The following is an 18,833-nucleotide window of genomic DNA, read 5'->3' as shown; positions in this document are numbered from 1 at the left end:
TTGCCATAGGTGAGGCAATGAGGATCCTCAACTAAGGCACGAGGGAAAATAGTAATGTGACTGATGGACTGACACCAGGGACAATGGAAAAAATGGGGTTGAGGGACAAACAGATGACTTCCCTTGTCAGAGCATAAAGTGCATGGTTGACCTAGCAACGACTGACTCGACTTTGGAGGGGATGGTGGACAGTATGACTGAAGGCCAAAATGGGCAACGCGGGATGAATGGTATGTAAATATGGATGGAATAATGTGACAAGTTACAATGGGACACGAAACAGACTCCATGTATGCAAACGTGATGCATCGCGGATGCTTTGAACAAGGGTGACTTGATGACGTTGCCACACAGAATAGGCCCAGTGGGGACCATGAAAACATGAGCAAATGATGGTTTCTCATGACAAAAATTGACACGTGAGATGAAAAGCGTTAAGGGAAGGTGGTCCCTAAGGTACAAGCATCACATATGAAGAAATTCGATTTTGAGAGGTGATGAAGGGACGCTTCTTGGAAAAATGGCTTCCGGGTGAAGTGTCAAATCATCAAAAACTAAGAAAGACCCATTATAGTACTCGATGAGAGATTTCCAATGGTGTTGATGGTTCATCAAACTGAGCTACAGTTTGGTCGCAATGGGCGACAGAAAAACTATGGGTTTTCCTATAAAAGGGTGTTTTCCTTCCAATTTGAGAGGAGGAGAAGGCCCTAAATCTTGTGGAGATCATAACGGACAAAACTACCATCGGAATCGAGATCTATGGCTTTTAGGCAAGTGGCCTTACTTGTCTAAAGATGGCCTTAATTCTTCTTGGAACGATGGTTCCTAGTGAAGAATTAAGGGAAGAGGAAAACGAGAATGAACTACTAGAGGAGGTCTAGAATCATCCTCACCCACGAAGTCAAACATGGGGACTATGTGGAAATAGAGTATAATATTTGAATATATGGCATCAAACATCTACGATATGTGATGTGAATATGGCTCGCCGGGGAAGCTGGTAGGACAAACTATCCAAGGAATGGGAGGATAATCGACCATACCCAGATCCAATGGGATCTAGGCCGAGACATATGTTAATCAATTGAGAAGATGGCTAGGGGAAAACCATCATGCCCCCAAGCATGGGATACTGCCCGCAAACATATGTGATGGAGGGGACTGATCTGGTATGCAAAGGTGGAGATGATGCCCCCTAACAGGAGGCATTTCTGGAGCGCCATTATGTTTCGATTGCTTGAAAAAGGGATTCAAGCATCTCGACCCAACTTGGCACGAGATCCTCCAAAGGTTGATAAGGAGATGTAGGGGCATATGTGCCCCCCAAGTATGTTATGGGCGTATTGCATGTATTTAGAGTGGTGGACTCCAAATATGGAAGGAAGTACACACGATGGTGCATATTGTCCCAAGGATAATCAGGGGTAGTCATGGATTCTATGATGTCCTCATTAGAATGGAAGATGGGGGGATGGGAGGAAGATTGACTACATGATGCGATAGTGGTACCTGGTGCATCATCCTGAGAAAGAAGGTTCACATACGCATCATCTGAAATGGTAGATGATGATCTAGTAGATGGAAATTCTATCGATGTTGAGACCCAGGTTTTCGATGAGGGAGGTTCGACAGAAGCGCATGTGGGAACCTCAGAGAGGTTTTCCTACGAGGATCTGAAGGATGACGATGGGTAAAGGATATGGACCGTGGATTCCGTCATCTCGACATCGGGGGGAGGGATCATGATGGTGGGACTAGAGTCTCCCTATTCTGGTGTACTAGTGGTACCAGAATCCACAGGTAGAGGAGTAGGTGATCCACTATGAGTGGCCTCATATTCACAAAGCGCTTGAAGGCAATCACGAAATTTGTCGAGACGAGGGAAATAATGGGAATAGTGACCATAATGATCGCACAAGGCACAAGGGTGATTTGTGTGCAACGTTTTGAGTTTCTTGGCTGGTCCTAGTAAGGTAACTTGGACCTCAGGGATATTTGACTCAGGGAACGCTTCATGAACCAAAGGTTTGAGACGAGGAAGCTCAAGATAGTTATTGGTGGCATGCCCAACAACCTCACACAAAGCACACGAAGGTGGTGGCTTTTGAGCTTTGGGAGCTGGAGGTGCTTGGGGAGCCTTGTCCTTAGGTTCTTTCTTCTTGGCTTTGCCCCCTTGTCCAGATGCTCTCGCAGCAGAAGTGGGTTCCTGTTGAGGTGGCAGTGGAACTAGAGCAGTGATAGGGGTCGTAGGGACTAGTTAAACCAGGGTCAAAGCATGATATGGTCTTAGTTGACCATGCAGAGTGTTCACGTGACCTGTGGAAAAGACCAGAAAACTTACAAAAGTTAGAAATTTGACTGATCTAGGGTTAGAAAGCTAGTAAACAACATTAAGAGACTGAAAAAGAAAAACCCTAAGCTGAAAACTAAAGGCCACCCAGGTTTTTAGATCATAATTAAAAACACAGTGGAGTCACCATATTGTTAGCGACAATCAAAAAATCCCCAGTGGAGTCACCAAATTATTATTGTGTTTTCTTCTCGAATGTGTACGAAAAGAAACCACTTAAGGCTATGGATGACAAACATCCCTAACAATGAAAATGGCTACTAAACATTGTATATTTGCAGCAAATGATAGAAACAAAACCTACCAAAGCCCTGATCTATGCCACCATCATAGTTAAACAACAAAATGGAATAATAAAATAAGCGCAAGTAACTCCAATAATCCAATGGAAACCAGATATATAAAGAACATATTTTATTAAACAACACCTGTAAAGGGAACAAAAAATGTTACCAGTCCCCCTCTATGGGATGGGTTCTTGGCTATCCTCAAATGTCTTCAGCTTTTGTAGAGTCTCTCTGCTCTATAATGTGTAAAACCCAACAAATAAAATGTGTGAGCTCAGTGAGAACTCAAATGGAAAGAAAAATGGTGTGTGGCAATGATAATAATCAGAGTTACAACAGTGAGTGCAACAATGAAAATAATCGAAAGTGAACAATGAATGGGAAAACCTTCTATTTATAACAAAATATTAGGTTATCCTCGAATAATGAACAATAATAAAATATTATTAACTACATTATAGAAATAACCATTTGGAATATTTTATTATATTTGGTTAGAGGGAAAAAGTATTTAAACTTTTATTTAGAAATAATAAATTATTTATTTATCAACTCAAGAAATATGGTTAAGGAATAATAAACAAATAATGATTTATTTAATTATTCCTAAGAGATTTGCTCAAACTTAAAAAGGAATAATAACTAATTATTGATTAATTAATTATTTCTAAAGAAAATAAGATAATTAATGATTTATCTATTTATTTCTCATAATTGGGTCAAATGTGACAAGAAATATTAATTAAACAATGGTTTTATTAATTATTCCTAGAAGATAATTAAATAAATAGTGATTTATTTAGTTATTCTTCATGGGTTTAATTATAAATGACTTAACAAATGTGGTTTATTAAGTAATTTCTCACAATGAAAGTAATTTTACTATGGTAAAATTGGCCCTGCATGGTGTACTTTGATCCATCTGGTAAATTATGGCTAGATGATCATTTTTTTGTGATAACACTTTGGTTCCTCAACTGTGTAGTTACTCAACCCAGGCCTTCATAACTACACACTGCATAATCTCAAGCCTCAAGCCTCCAACTTGAGCCCTTGCGTCCCTCAATTGCGCAATCCCTCTACTCAGGTCTCTAGAACTATGCATTATACAGTCTTAAGGCTCAAGCCTCTAGCCTAAGCCCTTGAGTCCCTCAAGAGCATAATCCTTTGAGCCTGGCCATCTTGAACTGTGCATTGTGTAATCTCAAGCCTCAGTCCCGGATCTTGGCCTCTAGAACTGCACAATCCTTAAGTTAGAAACTTAACGAGTCACCAGTTGTAACCCTGAAAAGTGATTTAATGAAGCATCTTAGATTAGGGTTTTATCGAACTGATTTCATCTTATCATGAATGGCTTTCAATTGCAGGTACTCTATCTTATCATGATAGAATGATGATGGAGGAAAAGGAGAAGGAGACCTTACTAGAAGACACCTATGGAGCTGAAAAGATAAGATGATCATGAGGCGAGAAGATGAAGGAATACCATATTACAACAAAAGATCAAAGATAAGGAACAAATGAAGACTCCATACTGATTCACAAGCCATATGGAGGTTAAAGAAGAGATCATGTTCTATCTTTCAAGGAGACACAAAGAAAGCATCAACAAAGAATGACCTGACATTGCCATGTCATAATGCAATCCATGTCATCAATGTCATGTCATGAGTCATCATGTGCCACATCATTTTGTAGAATATGTAAATTCGTATTGAAAAAATATATTGTAAAGAGAAAGTCCAAGAATCATGTACATAATATGGAGAGTCAAGTAAGAGTTGAAAAGTCATAGAGAAGTCAAATAGTCATGAGGGTAGTCTAAGAGTCATAAGGGAGGTGAAGGATCACCCCATTTGGTATATATACACCCTCATTGTACAAGAAAAGGGATTTTTTCACCTTGGCTTCTCTCATAAAGCATCAGAGAGACATAGTCAGTACTTTTGGGGAACAAGTCATGGCTTCAACGCTCCACTATTGGAGCTAGTGATGTTCGTTGTATTCATGTATCTTGGGACTTTTACTTGAAGCTTGATGGCCAACACATTTTCATGGATGGATTGTGAATATTTTTAAGATTGTTCTATGAATGTTTGTGATTCATGTTTGCTTTCATCGATTCTAAATTAGTTGAACTATTTTTAGTTATTTTAGCGTTTATCTTATTGAAAATGTGTTGTAATGGTTGTAACAATCGTCACATTTATGTGGACTATTCTACTTGATGTTAGGCGATTCTCTTTTCGCCCGTCTGTGCCTCTACTAGGGTGGTACTATTACCTCTCTCTTAGAGGCTCACTTTTCCTCCCTCTACAATAAAAGAACCTTGATACACCTACAACTGAACATTCACCAGGCACACTTGCTTTTTGCAAAGGCGCATATGTTCTTCTCTCTCTTGCTAATAGCTTAAGCCAAGGAAAATCTATAAGAATATATGGCAATCAGGTTGATACTCTGGATGGAGCTTCTACTCCAAATGGTGTGAGGTCTAGTTGGGACTTCACATTGGGGAGACCCCCTTGGTTGACGGATTTCAAACATTGTCAATAGGTAGTTACCATAATGGTACTCCCAAAATGAGTTCTATCAAATCAGAACCCTAAACTCCTCATCGTTGATTGAATGCCAGCTCATGGCTTGAAGTCCAAAAAAAACTTTGAGTCCAAAAGCATCGAAATACATTAATTCGAAAATCAATACAGCCAATCCTAGGTCGTGTTAATATGGTCACCCGAAAATCCCTAGTTCTATGAAGGGAGGGGTTTATTATTATTTTAAAAATTATATATAACATAAACAAAGTTAAGGTTGTGGCATACAAATAGGTGGACAACATATAAATTAAAAGGCCTTAGTACAACATAATGTTTCATACCCAGACCTTGAAGGGTTTAGAACTTTGAATAAAAAATTCAAGTTATCCATTAAATACATACATGTACATACTACAAAATAGATCCTTGCTTAAAGAATTAATTTATAAAACATTTGATGTATAAAACAAGGAAAAATAAAAATAAAAATAAAAATGAATAATAATAATAATAATAATTTATTGGTAATACTTAGTAATTAATGTATTAGTAATATTTAATAATTAATGGTAAATGTCTCAATAGTAAAAACAAATTTTTCCAGTAAGGTGGTAGGTATGTTACACTAGACTAGTAAATATGTTACACTAGACTAGTAAGTTTAAAATTCAGAACTATATTAAAATAATAAAAATATTGTTTCCATCATTAAGGGACTTCATGCATTTTTTATATGCTTTCAAGATTCTAGTTATCTTTTTAAGTAATGGTTAGCTCAAAAGTAAATAACAATTAAAATTAATGTTTATATATTTGTAAAATTAAATTCCTTTAAAAATATTCATCCTTTAAACGCTGACTTTTGTGATTTATAATTTATAAATGTCTTTTTTGAATAAATCACATATAATTTTTATGTGATTTATGATTTATTTAGGAAAAGCCTTTATAAATATTCATCTTATAAAATTTAAAAATAAATTCTTTATTAAAAATCATATTTTTACTTTTATAAATATATTTTTATAAAATAGAATTCTCAAATGATATCTTAAACATATAAGATAAGAGCATGTTAATATTAATATTTGTTTTTAAACGTAATTTAATTTTATTAACCTAAATATAAAAAGGGACACATAAAAAAACAGTGATTTGATATTAATATTATAGAATTGTTCATATATTTTAATAATATTATTATTTTAAGGTACAGATGATATATTTTAATAACAATATTTTTTTAAGGTACGCTAGTGAGATGACTATAACGGAAGTACGAGTACTTATTTCTTAAAGGTTTTTTTCAGTGTTTTAGTGAATAAGTGATTGAATACCTAGTGCTCTATCTCAAAAAAATCTTGTACAGCAATGCGCGGGAACGGACATTAATATCAAACTTTATTTAAAATAAAGAAAATGAATTGATAATTTTTAAATTAAAAGAAAATGAATTGACAATGTGTAAAAGGTGCAGGATAAGGTAATAGATTTGACTAAACACCACAAATCTCGGTTGACATTATGTGTGAAGGACCTATCATTCCTCCTTTATTTATGAAACCCATAATTTCAAGTATCCATTTAAAAAATCAAAAATAATATATATTGGAGTACATATTAATGATTATATAGTCAATAATGTGTATATTATTGACTATAATGTGTATACTATTAAAAAAAATAGTCAATAATGTGTATATTATTTTTATTTTTATAATGTGTATAAACTAATCATTAAATCACATCCATGTGGTATTTAATGTTTATCATATGAAACATTGAAACTTTGTTAGTGGAACAGCCCGTGCTAGCAGATGATGTTTGTTATTTCATGGAAAGGAACTTTTATGTCATGTTCCTAAGGTGTCAAAAACGCTATTGTTCTTTTTCTTTTTTTTATAAATCTTAATAGATTCCAATTAAGTCAACCTCACAGGTTTCTGTCTGAGTTACTACGCGAAGAATCTCATACTGCCATCTATCTTTAAAGGAATTTCAATTCCCGTGACAGAATCCCATATGTTCTTTCCTGCCGCTAACAGTCGGCATCAGGCATGGAATTTGACGAGTGAATTGTCCGTTAAATATAGTCAATTTTTTTTCGTAATTGCCAATTTTTTTTTGTTAAAATGGCTGAACAGTGGTTAGAGTTGTTTAAACAGGGTGATTCAGATTTGAAATTTTTATTTTGGTTAATATGGATCGCATTATTCAACCAAGTTGTCTTTAGTGACACTTTTTAAAAAGTTTTTTGGGTTTTTTTCGGTCTAATTTCTCTAAAATCCAGCATGAATTTATTGAAATCACAAATTTGATGGGTAATCCTTGTACAATAAAAGTGCCCTGTTTTTCAAGGTGCTGAATCCATATATTAAATCAAAACACCAAATTCTGACACAAGAAGTCCAAACAATCACCCTAAAAACAACTCCTTATTCAATGAAAAGTAAGCAGAGGGGAAGCACAAGAAGAGGTGAAAGGCCAACTGATTGCAAGGCATATGTCATCATATCTAGAAGCTCTGCAAGATCCCTCTCTTTCTATCCTTGCCACTTTAACTCCCCTGCTTTCTTGATAGAATGGATTTCATTATCCTATCATATGATATCACCATAAAGTTTCCCTTTGCCATCTATTTCAAAGGAAAACCCCTTTGTCACTGCTCCAAAAGACCAAAGTTTGAATAAAAGATTGTTGGAAGTAGTTTGCAAATAGTCTAGCAGGTGAGCATATTCCATTATAGGGAAACTCCAAATTTGGATATTTGCAGTGCGTTTCTTTTTGAGTGGTTGAGGTTGCTTCTCAACAGCAAACCTTTGAATGAAGGGCCATCAATTCAGTGATTGTTGGTAGCTTTGCAATTGAAATTGTGGAGCCATCATTGCACACACTTGCCTTGAATTGGACTAAGTTATGAAACATCGTTACCCACAGGCTCAATTTGTTGATTGCCGGGTTTACTCTACTGCAAAACCATGGTGGATGGAGATTTTATAAGAACTTGCCTTTTCATAGAAAATAGAGCAGTGCTTGCAAAATACCCAATAGCCTGAACTTGCAATATAGGCTTGTCAGATACAGAGGAAGCTATGAAGAACAAAATTATATTTTGGAGTGTATTCTTGGTGTTTTCATGCGGTTCGCTATAGATGAACAGAACCCAAGCTCTTACTCAAGAGGTTCACGCAATAAATAATCATACTATCTATGGAGCTTTATAATTCTAGCTCGATATAGTATTTATAATAATACACACATATGCACATATGCACATTTGTTCAACCAACAAATAAAAGGATACGATGCCTGCATCCGCAACAAGGGAATCCATAGGCTCACACCTCCACCCTCAAAAGTAGTACCAAGGTTCACCTCCTTCCCAGGAAGTCTAGAATCTACTGTTAAATTCAAATTTGCATCTAATGTCCAACGTTATAATCTTGCGCCACTTGTCCTCTCAGTGAACAGTTATCGGCTCATTGTTCCAGGGGACACTCCCAATGTGCATTTGATTCCATCTAGCAATGCTAATGACCAAAACAAATCAATCCCCGACCTTCCCTTCTCTCCTACACAATCCCTCAGGCAATTTGGTCGCCCCTTCCGTGCAGTCACTCACCTTCCAAGTTCCCTAACATCCACTATCCCGAGCGATCCATCCCTTGGAAAGGCTTCCTCGCATCGGAAGGTCAAACAACCAAGGCATATACCTACCTCAAAACCATTATACCAGTCATAGCGTTCTCATGGAAATTAGTGGACATTATTGAGTACTAGTGTCCCACAATGGCCCTGCCCCTGAAGTGCTTTACCAACATATTGTTACATGTTCCAATTTCTTTCACTGATGCTACTAATTCTTGTAGTCGATTTCAACCACCTAATCGGGCATTTTTGTGATTCCTATACCAAGCACATAACTTCCATTAGATTTAAAATAAATTCACATCATACCTCATTGGTAGCTCATCAATAAGGTACATTTGCAATCGTGTTTACTTCTTGTCACAACAAGTCAAACTAGCATCTTTGATCTAATCATCATGTATAAACATATCACATCCAATTAGCTCAAAACACAACCATCATAATCAAAATCATAGATCACATGTGTCCATCATAAACTAGAATCATAGATCATATGTAATCATCATAGACCAGAATCATAAATCACATGCATAATAAAACTGAAATTAAATACATATACATATTATTTAATCAATCCTTAGCTTCTAACTTTGTCCTTATTGCATACGCACAACGGATCGGTTGCCACACCTGACAAATGCCCATGTGCACATACACAGTGTGTGCATCACACACATACAACCACACACGACATACAACACCATGCAATACATGCACCTACACCTGTCATACAACTCATACCCCTGCACCTGGTGTATAATATAACATAAATACGTACACAAAGTACAACACAATGAATACATATGTCACGATACCACGATTACATAATGCACATACATAATACCGCACGCCCGCAATACAACATGTACAACATGCACATAATACCACATGTATAACATGTACACAGTACCACCTATGCACAATACCACCTGCACAATGTGTACACAACATCACATGTACACAACACCACTTGCACAACGTGTACACAATGCGACATGTACATCGTACCACCTGTACAACATGTACACAACTCCAGACGTACACAACACCACATGCACGACGTGTACACGACACCACATGTACACAACACCATATGCACGACATGTACACAACACAACTTGCACACAACACCACATGTACAACATGTACACAACACCACATGTACAATCATGCATGCAACACCATATGCACATAGCACCACATGTACAACATGCACACGACACCATATGTACATAGCACTTTATATACCCAGCACTGCATATGCAATATTTGCACAACATTATGTGTACCACTGTGTACATAATATTGCAAAAACAACATGTACACACACTATATATACACAACACCACATGCACAAAACATCACAGATGCAACATGTACAACATATACAACATATGCACAATAGTATTACCAACATCCAAAACCACATTGTCTCTACCAAGCAACCTTTCTTCTAGTGTCTTATCCATGTTTGTCCCAACATGCCATAGACCACACTGCTTTCATTTCGTTGATGTATCCCTTGGCCTAGCCTATCCATAATATAAACATACTATAATAAAATAATATCAATTCATATCCACATGATACTGACCTCATATATTTGTCAGGACTACTCTTCCCACTTGATTCCTCATAAACTATGAACCTCTTCATGCCATTCACTTACATAAGCAATCATTCATCCACAAGAATGATCCCTGGTGACCCTGTTAGAAAACAACATACATACATACATGTTTACATATAAACATCAACATAAAACTATCATGATCCCTGATGACCCTATTAGATAACAACGTACATATACACATATATGCATATAAGCATTAGCATAAAGCAATCATGATCACAACATAATTACTAGATATCATAAGGCCAAGGTTAAGAGAACTTCCTTTTTTCATGCGTAACATGCACAATATTGAGAACAACAGTTCCCAACATAGCCAAGACATCTGCGACCTCAAATCCATTTACTTTACCCTTTTTGTTACCTTTCTCATGACTGTACTGCCACTTTCCATTTACACCAATGGACCTGACTAATCCAACCAATTGTCATATTCTTACCTTCAACTTCCCTTACTCATGCATCGAGCTTCATTCAGGTCTTACATTACCTACTTGGTTTCATTTAGCTCTCCCTGAGCTCCATTAACTTTCCTCTTTCCCAACCAATTCCCAAGACCCTCAAGGCATAAAAGGAAAGAAAAAATGTAAACAAGAAGAAAACCATGAAAACTAATAACAATACGAAATCACAAACAAAGTGGCATGGCAATACACTAGACGCAATCAAAACCCATAAATCAAGCTCAAACAAATCACAAAATACAGAAGGCACAAAAATCCCAACAAACACCATGAATCAACCCCATGGGTTCCCAATTCCTTCCAAGGGAATTCAACCTGAGCCTTCTTCAATATTTCATGGTAGTCTCTTTTCCATGCAATCCCATGCATCATATTTCCATAATTGTCAATGCATAAGTAAACATAACCACATACTAGTTAGCTTGCCTTATTGTGCCAAACACGTTGCTTGCAACTGAACACATCCATGCCATCTCTCAAGGGACTCCAATCCATTGACAAATCTAGCCATATCTAGAACCAACGATTATACCTGTCAAATACATATTTATGAATATAACACATATCCTCATAATGTCAGACAAATTTAAGGTTAAGAAGACTTCCTGTATGCAAAGTACTCATTCATTTGGAATTGCGGTTTCCAAACATAGCCAAATGATTTTTCACCCAATTCCTTTCTTTTACCTCTTCCTTGCTGTAATTAAGTCTTACTATGCACTGTCACATCACCCAATTGTTATTTATATATACACATCAACTATTACCTTGTCAAGCTAATATTGAGCATGTTGCCCTGCAACTACTCACACATGTCAGTCTCACGTTCCAAAGATCAAGACATCATGTATATTAATTTGAAATCAACCTTTACCAAGTCTAACAACCATGTCATACTCAACAATCATTTCACATTCATCATCCATAATACATAATTATACAACTATCACCTACTTACACTCAAGTACATATCAATTATCTCAACAGATATCTATTATTACAACCATCTTAAAACAAGATCATTTCGACAAGAAATCTAATAGACACATACTCATATCATTCAAGTAATCAAACATTCAAACAACAGATAGATGACATAATAGACACCAAACACTCAAACACCAAATAAACGACATAGTCAAACATTCAAACACCAAATAGAAGACATAAGAAAAATCATAACTTAATGTATCTCAAGGGAAGCAATCTTGTATTCACAATGAATCAAGATTAGCATGATATAACTTCACAACATATCAACTCAGACACAAGTAAGACCATGATATCCACAACAATAACTAACTAACATGTTCATATCATGAACTCATAAACAATTACCATTCATACATAATAATCACATCTGCATAGTCAGTCTAGATTAGTATGACATAATATCACAACATATTAACTCATACCTAAATGTCATAACCCTAACCATTTGCATAAACCAATCAAAATTTGTATGATACATATAACATTAAGATCTTAATGCAATAACCCTAATCATCAAGTTACTTGGCATATAACAACAAGTTAACCTATAACATACGCACCAACAACATATAACATAATCATTAAGTTATCTAACATAAACAACAATAGCAATGCATACAACCACAAGTTACTATCATTCATGACTATCCAACACATTCCATATGACTATACTAATAAACTAGCATCATAACATCAATAGATATGTACATAAACCTAATGTATATAACCCTAATTCATATAACAATTCATTAACTAACATACCGACATGCCAAACATACAATACCACAGTATGATGATCTACTCTTACCTTGAAGTCCATTGTTGCAACTTCACTTTAATGATATGCATCTCCTGCTTTATCTCAGACAACTCATTATCATCATAACATACCAATAACAACATGATGACCTAATTGCCTACAATGACCTCATGCACAACAACCTTCACGATGACAATGCATGCATAACAACATATAGACACTGATATGCAGAACAAATGCATAAACAACCATATACTCATGAAGAAACATTCCACAACAACACCATCAACCTTCACCTCGCAACATCACTACAACCATGGTCAACACCATGCAAATGCAACAAGCACATGGTCTTACAACACAAGGAACACATATGAAACCAACATGAATGCATGACCAACGCACACTGCCCATCCACGCCGAGGGGTGAATCATGCTTTGATACCACTCTGTAACACCCTCCTCCCACATCTAACCAAGTAACCATCCAACCGGGGTAAACATGTGACGAGAAGCTACTTTGATGGGATTCAACCTCCTATGTGACCTTAAGGAAGTGGAATTGGGGGAAACACAACATACAGACCCTCCACATCAACAAGAGGACTCCTAGGAACCATCCCAACCTTTCAAATAATTAACCCCTGGTTCCCACTAAGTTTTTAGACCAATTAAACCCCGGATGCTCCCGTGATATGGGCATGCATGCATCTAGAAGGCTATGGACGCTCCCACAACATTGTATGCCAGCGTCCAGGGACTATTTTTCTCAGTGTTGTGCTAAAGTCCCCTAGATTTGAGCCACTTTTTTAGGCCCGGAGCTTAGGTCACTACATAGAACTAAATGACACCTTTAGAACATAAATATAACAAGGAAATGATGGTACAAATGCAATTACTTGAACAAGGGATTGATTGGACCCCTACTAGCCATGACATAAATTTCATCAAACATATCAAAAATATGTAATCTACTGGAGTAAACAACAGATCTGATTATAGGGGTCTCATATTTTTATGAGAATTGCTAAGAAGCATTGTTCCCTTATATCATAGATGCATTATCATCTATTAGGTATTAAATACATTGTGCATTCATTTACAAATCAAAACATGAGGAAAGTCATACATCATCACTGTCATAATACATGCATATAACCAACATAATAACAACAAAAATATCAAGGATGCATCAGCCATAGAATCCACATATAAACTAGTACATTTACACATAAGATGTCAAGGAAAGAACCTCTTATTAATGAATGCAAAATCCAACCCAATATGGGACTACCACGTTCCACCCGACCATAGAATGGTTGAGCCAATTCTCTCTTTAGCCATTCACCCCCGTGCCATATTCCAAGCATGAATCTGGGACTCAAACCAAAAGAACCAACCAGGGAATCTCGAGGCTAAACTGCCTCACCCTCATCAATAGAAACCATGCTTTACCATAATCCACACCGGATCACTAGGCCAACACAATAAAAATGTGATAACAGACTTTACCATGATTCCAACCAAATCACTTGGCCAAAACAAGCATGGATGCCACCAAATTTCTCCACCTACACCGTGAGGAATTTTCCTGTCCCCTAGCCTCTCAAGTTTTACTGTAATCCACAGTCTGATCCATGGATCACTAGGCCCTAAAACGAGACACCACCCTCTAGGATTTACCATGTATCCCACCATTCACCTATAAGGATTCCTAGGTCTAATCAAGGACAACCACCTCTAGGTTTTATCGTATGTCCCACCATTTATTGGTCGAGGATTCCTAGGCCCACTGAGGCAACACAAAATCCATCTTTACAGCAACCCATAGTCTTGTTCAGAGGTCACTATCCTAGTGGATTTACCACAATCCACGGTCTGGTTCAGGGATCACTAGGCCATGTGTTCTTTATTTAGGAGATCCACCTCACTCAGCTTTGAATCCATCCAGCAATCAAGCTCAACCAAAACATGAGAACCCCATCACACCATGGCTATCGGGAAATGGTAAGGTGTGGCTGAAAACACTATCGCACCTAGAAAAACCCATGCCATAACAGCAAAGAACCACATGCAACACCATGCATGCCAAATCTAGAAAGGAAATCACACATGAAAATTGATACTTACAAAGAACCATGTTGTAGCTGCTTGATCCCTGCTTCCTCTTTGCCTCCTTTGTCTTTCTTGATCCAATGATGAGAAAAATCTTGCCAAATGATCCTCAAAAGTCTTTTTTTAATTAATGGAGCCTCTGTTTTCTTCATTTTCCATTATTTTCCTTCAATTTCCTCCTCACATGCAACATGTGACCTTTCACCTTCCTTTTCTCCTAATTTCCATTATTTTCATAAATAAATGTGCCAAAATTGCCATTTGCCTTTCCAAAGCCTTAGCCAATTTCCTTATCCATAATAAACCAATAAACACCCACACTAGGATGCTTTTTCCCAACATTCAACTTGGAACACGTGTCCCATGACCGTGGTATTATATATTTTTACATGATGTTTTAACTAGGGTTGTTATAGTTGGATCCATCTTTTGACCAAATAACCCAACAAGATTTTTTCTCATCTAGATAACCTCACATGTTGCTTGACTTGCATCCATGTATTCCGCTTCCACTGAGCTAAGTGTCACAAATATCTACTTCCTGTTGTACCAAGAAACTGTTGTTGACCCAACTCTGAAAATTCCTCCTAAAGTGTTCTCCCTGCCTGATGGACTTCCCACTCAATCGACAACTATGAAGCCTTGCAGCTTCACTCCCTTGTCCATCTGTACCAAAGACCAAACTAAGTAGTGCCTCTGAAGTATCTCAACACATGCTTTGTTTCCTTCCAATACAGTTTGGTTGGCTTAACCATGGCTTGACTAAGCTATTTAACTGCATAACACATGCCCAATCATGTTTTCACCAAATACATGATTGAACCCACAAGATGCCTATAGATGGTAGCCTCCACTTCCTTACCTGAAGTGGCATCCTCTTTCCTCTAGTTACCTGCTAGAGGTGTGTCCATGGGTTTTCTACTCTCCATGCAGAATTTCTTCATTATCTCTTTGGCATAATTTCCTTGAGATACAAATAGTTCTCCATCTCCTTGTCATACTTCCAAACCAAGGAAATAATGCATGAATCCCATGTCATTCATCTTGAACTCTCTTGCAAGGTCCTCCTTACAAGATATGATCATATGCTTATCACCAGTAAGGATCAAGTCATCGACATATAAAAAAATAATCAATAATTTACCTTCTACCACAATGTGATCAAGATTTGCATCTGCTTCACTTTTGGTGAAACCCAAACTAGTGAGATAGCTATCGATCCTGGTATACCAAGTATGAGGTGCTTGCTTGAGTCCATACAATGATTTCTTGAGTCTACACACATTCGACTCTTTGTCAAAGGTTTGAAACCCCTATGGATGCTCAATATACAACTCCTCCTCGATAACTTCATTGAGGAATGTTGTCTTCACATCCAACTGGTGGATCTTCCACCCCATCTGCACTCACAATGCTAGAATCGACCTGATGGATGAGTACCTTTCTACTAGAGAAAATGTCTCCTCATAGTCAATTGCATTCACCTGAGAGAACTCCTTGGCCACAAATATGGCCTTGTGTTTCTCTATTCTCATGTTTGTTGCATGCTTTACCTTGTAAAAATCCATCTCGAACCAACCATTGATTTTTCTGTTGGTCTTGGGACCACTCCGAAACATTGTTTCTAACAATGGAATCATATTTCTCTACCATAGCATCAACCCATACCAGTTTTTTCATTGCTTCCTCGAATGAGGATGGTTCTGTCTCAACTAGCTAATTCATCAGAGCCATGTACCCAATGTACCGATCTGGTGACCTCCTCTACCTATGTTGTGATGTGGGTGCTACCACATTATGTCTAGCATCCTGCAATATCTGTCAGCTTCCCTGGTCCGCTTCCTTCCTTCTTTGGATGTCTCTACTTAAGTGGATGTCTCCACTCTCTGCTCCTTTGCTTGTGGCTGCTCCACAACTTGCTGACGTTCTTCCTTTGGAGCGAAAATATCCTGATCAGGCTACAATTGAAGCTCCCTCTCAAAATAACACCTCATTCCCTTCTTCTCATCAAACTTCACATCCCGTATGACCACTGTCATCCTGAGGGATGGCAAGTACACCCCATAGTTGTGAGGTGTATCAGTGTACCCCACAAATATGACCAACTTTGTTGTCGGCTCTAGCATTTTCCTTGCTTCCTTAGAAACATGGCAGTAAACTGATGATCCAAAGATCTTGAAGTGTGACACATCTAGTTTATTCCCTGAAAAAGCTTCCTCTAGTGTACTCATGCCAAGAATCCTATGAGGAATCTTGTCTAGCAAATAGACTGTTGTGTTGCATGCTTCAACCCACAAGTGTATAGGTAGGCTTTGGTCATGCAACATCGTTTGTGCTTCTCCCACAATACTTTTGTTCTTCCTCGCAACCACCCCATTTTGTTGTGGGTTATGAGGTGTTTTCAACTACCGTCGAATGCCTTCCTTTGCACAAAATTTTTTAAACTCATTCAACACGTACTCACCATTGTTATCGCTCCTAAGAGTCTTCACTTTTCTTCCAGTCTCTTTCTCAACAAGTGCTTTAAACTCAAAAAATCTGGAGAATGTATGGTCTTTCTTCGGCATGAATTAGATGCAACACTTCTGTGAGAAATCATTCACAAATATAACATAATACCTGTGCTTGGAAGTGGAGGTTGCCAAGATAGGTCCACATACATCATATTGGATCCTTTCAAGGATTTCATCTGCCCTGTTGTAACGATCACTGAAGGTGGATTTTATGTAATTCCCAAAGGTACACCCTTTGCATGTATCTCGCTACTCTAGCGCTCCATTGGGGAGGCCTGTAGAAATATGTTGCATGATCTTCAAAGTGCGATGATGAAAATGGCCAAGTCTTCTATGCCATAATTTGTTGACATCTCAGTTATACACCTTCTATTCTTTTGTGCTCAATATTGCACAGTCTTCCACATCTAATTTGTAGAGGTTCTTCACTCGAACCCTAATCTTATTCACTTGTCCCATGGTGATGTGTCTCAAGAAATCCTTTATTTTTCTGAATATCACATCGTAGCCATAGTCCTCCAACACCACGACGAAAACTAGATTCTTCTTCAGACCCGGTACATAAATCACATTCTTGAGCCTGAGAGGGGAGCCAGACTCCCTCTGAAAAGTAACGGTACCAATTCCGGTCACAATATACGTTCCATCATCTCCCATATCGATGTGAATCTGGAGATCCTTCTCCTCCAAGTCACTGATTTTTTTTTTTTCCCATCATGTGGAATGAGGCACCGTTGTCGAGATACCACACACTACCCATCATTGTGCTTGCCATGCATGCAATGAAGATGAAATAAAGTTCAAACTATGAATCCAAGGCTTCACCTGCTGCTCCTCCTGTGGTCTTCTTACCTACTTTCTTGTGTGGATGTTTTGTGGAATAGTGTCCGAGTGCATCATAGTGAAAGCCCTTGATTTTGGACAAATCTTTCTTCTTGCCCCCTTGACCCGATTCTGAATTGGATTTGGATTTCTTCCTTTTCCATTTCTTTTCCTTTCTGGCCAAGGCACAGTTCTTCTCGTCATCACTCTTGGATGAGGTTTTATCTCTGGTGTTCCGCCTGATTTCCTCCTATGTCAAATCGGACAAAAGGTGTTCCCAATTTGGTAGTTTCTCCCTCCAATTTATCTAATCTTGGTAGTTGTTCTAGCTCTTGGGAAGGCCTAGAAATGTTAGGCTTACCAGATCATCCTCTGCTACAGTAACACCAACTTGACCAAGTTCATCACAACATTGTGTGAACTTGTTGAGGTACTGTGGAATTGTGTCACCCTTTCGTATCTTGATATTTTGGAGATTTTCCTTCAATTCCAGCTTCCTATGGTCACTACTATTCTGGAACAAATATGTCAAGGCCTACCACATTGCATATGGAGTCTCTTTCCCATGGATATTCGAGACAATATGGTCTCGAACTCCCTCCAATATGATCCTCCTCGCCTTTTCTACACACTTCTTCCATTCTGCTAGATCTTGAGCATCAGATGTTGGAGGCTTTGGGATATCATTATCTATGAATTCCT

Source organism: Pinus tabuliformis, chromosome 3_2 (assembly GCF_031772625.1).
Source record: "Pinus tabuliformis cultivar Carrire ecotype Pingquan chromosome 3_2, CPIR1, whole genome shotgun sequence".
NCBI lineage: Eukaryota > Viridiplantae > Streptophyta > Pinopsida > Pinales > Pinaceae > Pinus > Pinus tabuliformis.
The sequence above is the reverse complement of the archived record's forward strand: the minus strand, read 5'-3'. Positions refer to the sequence as shown.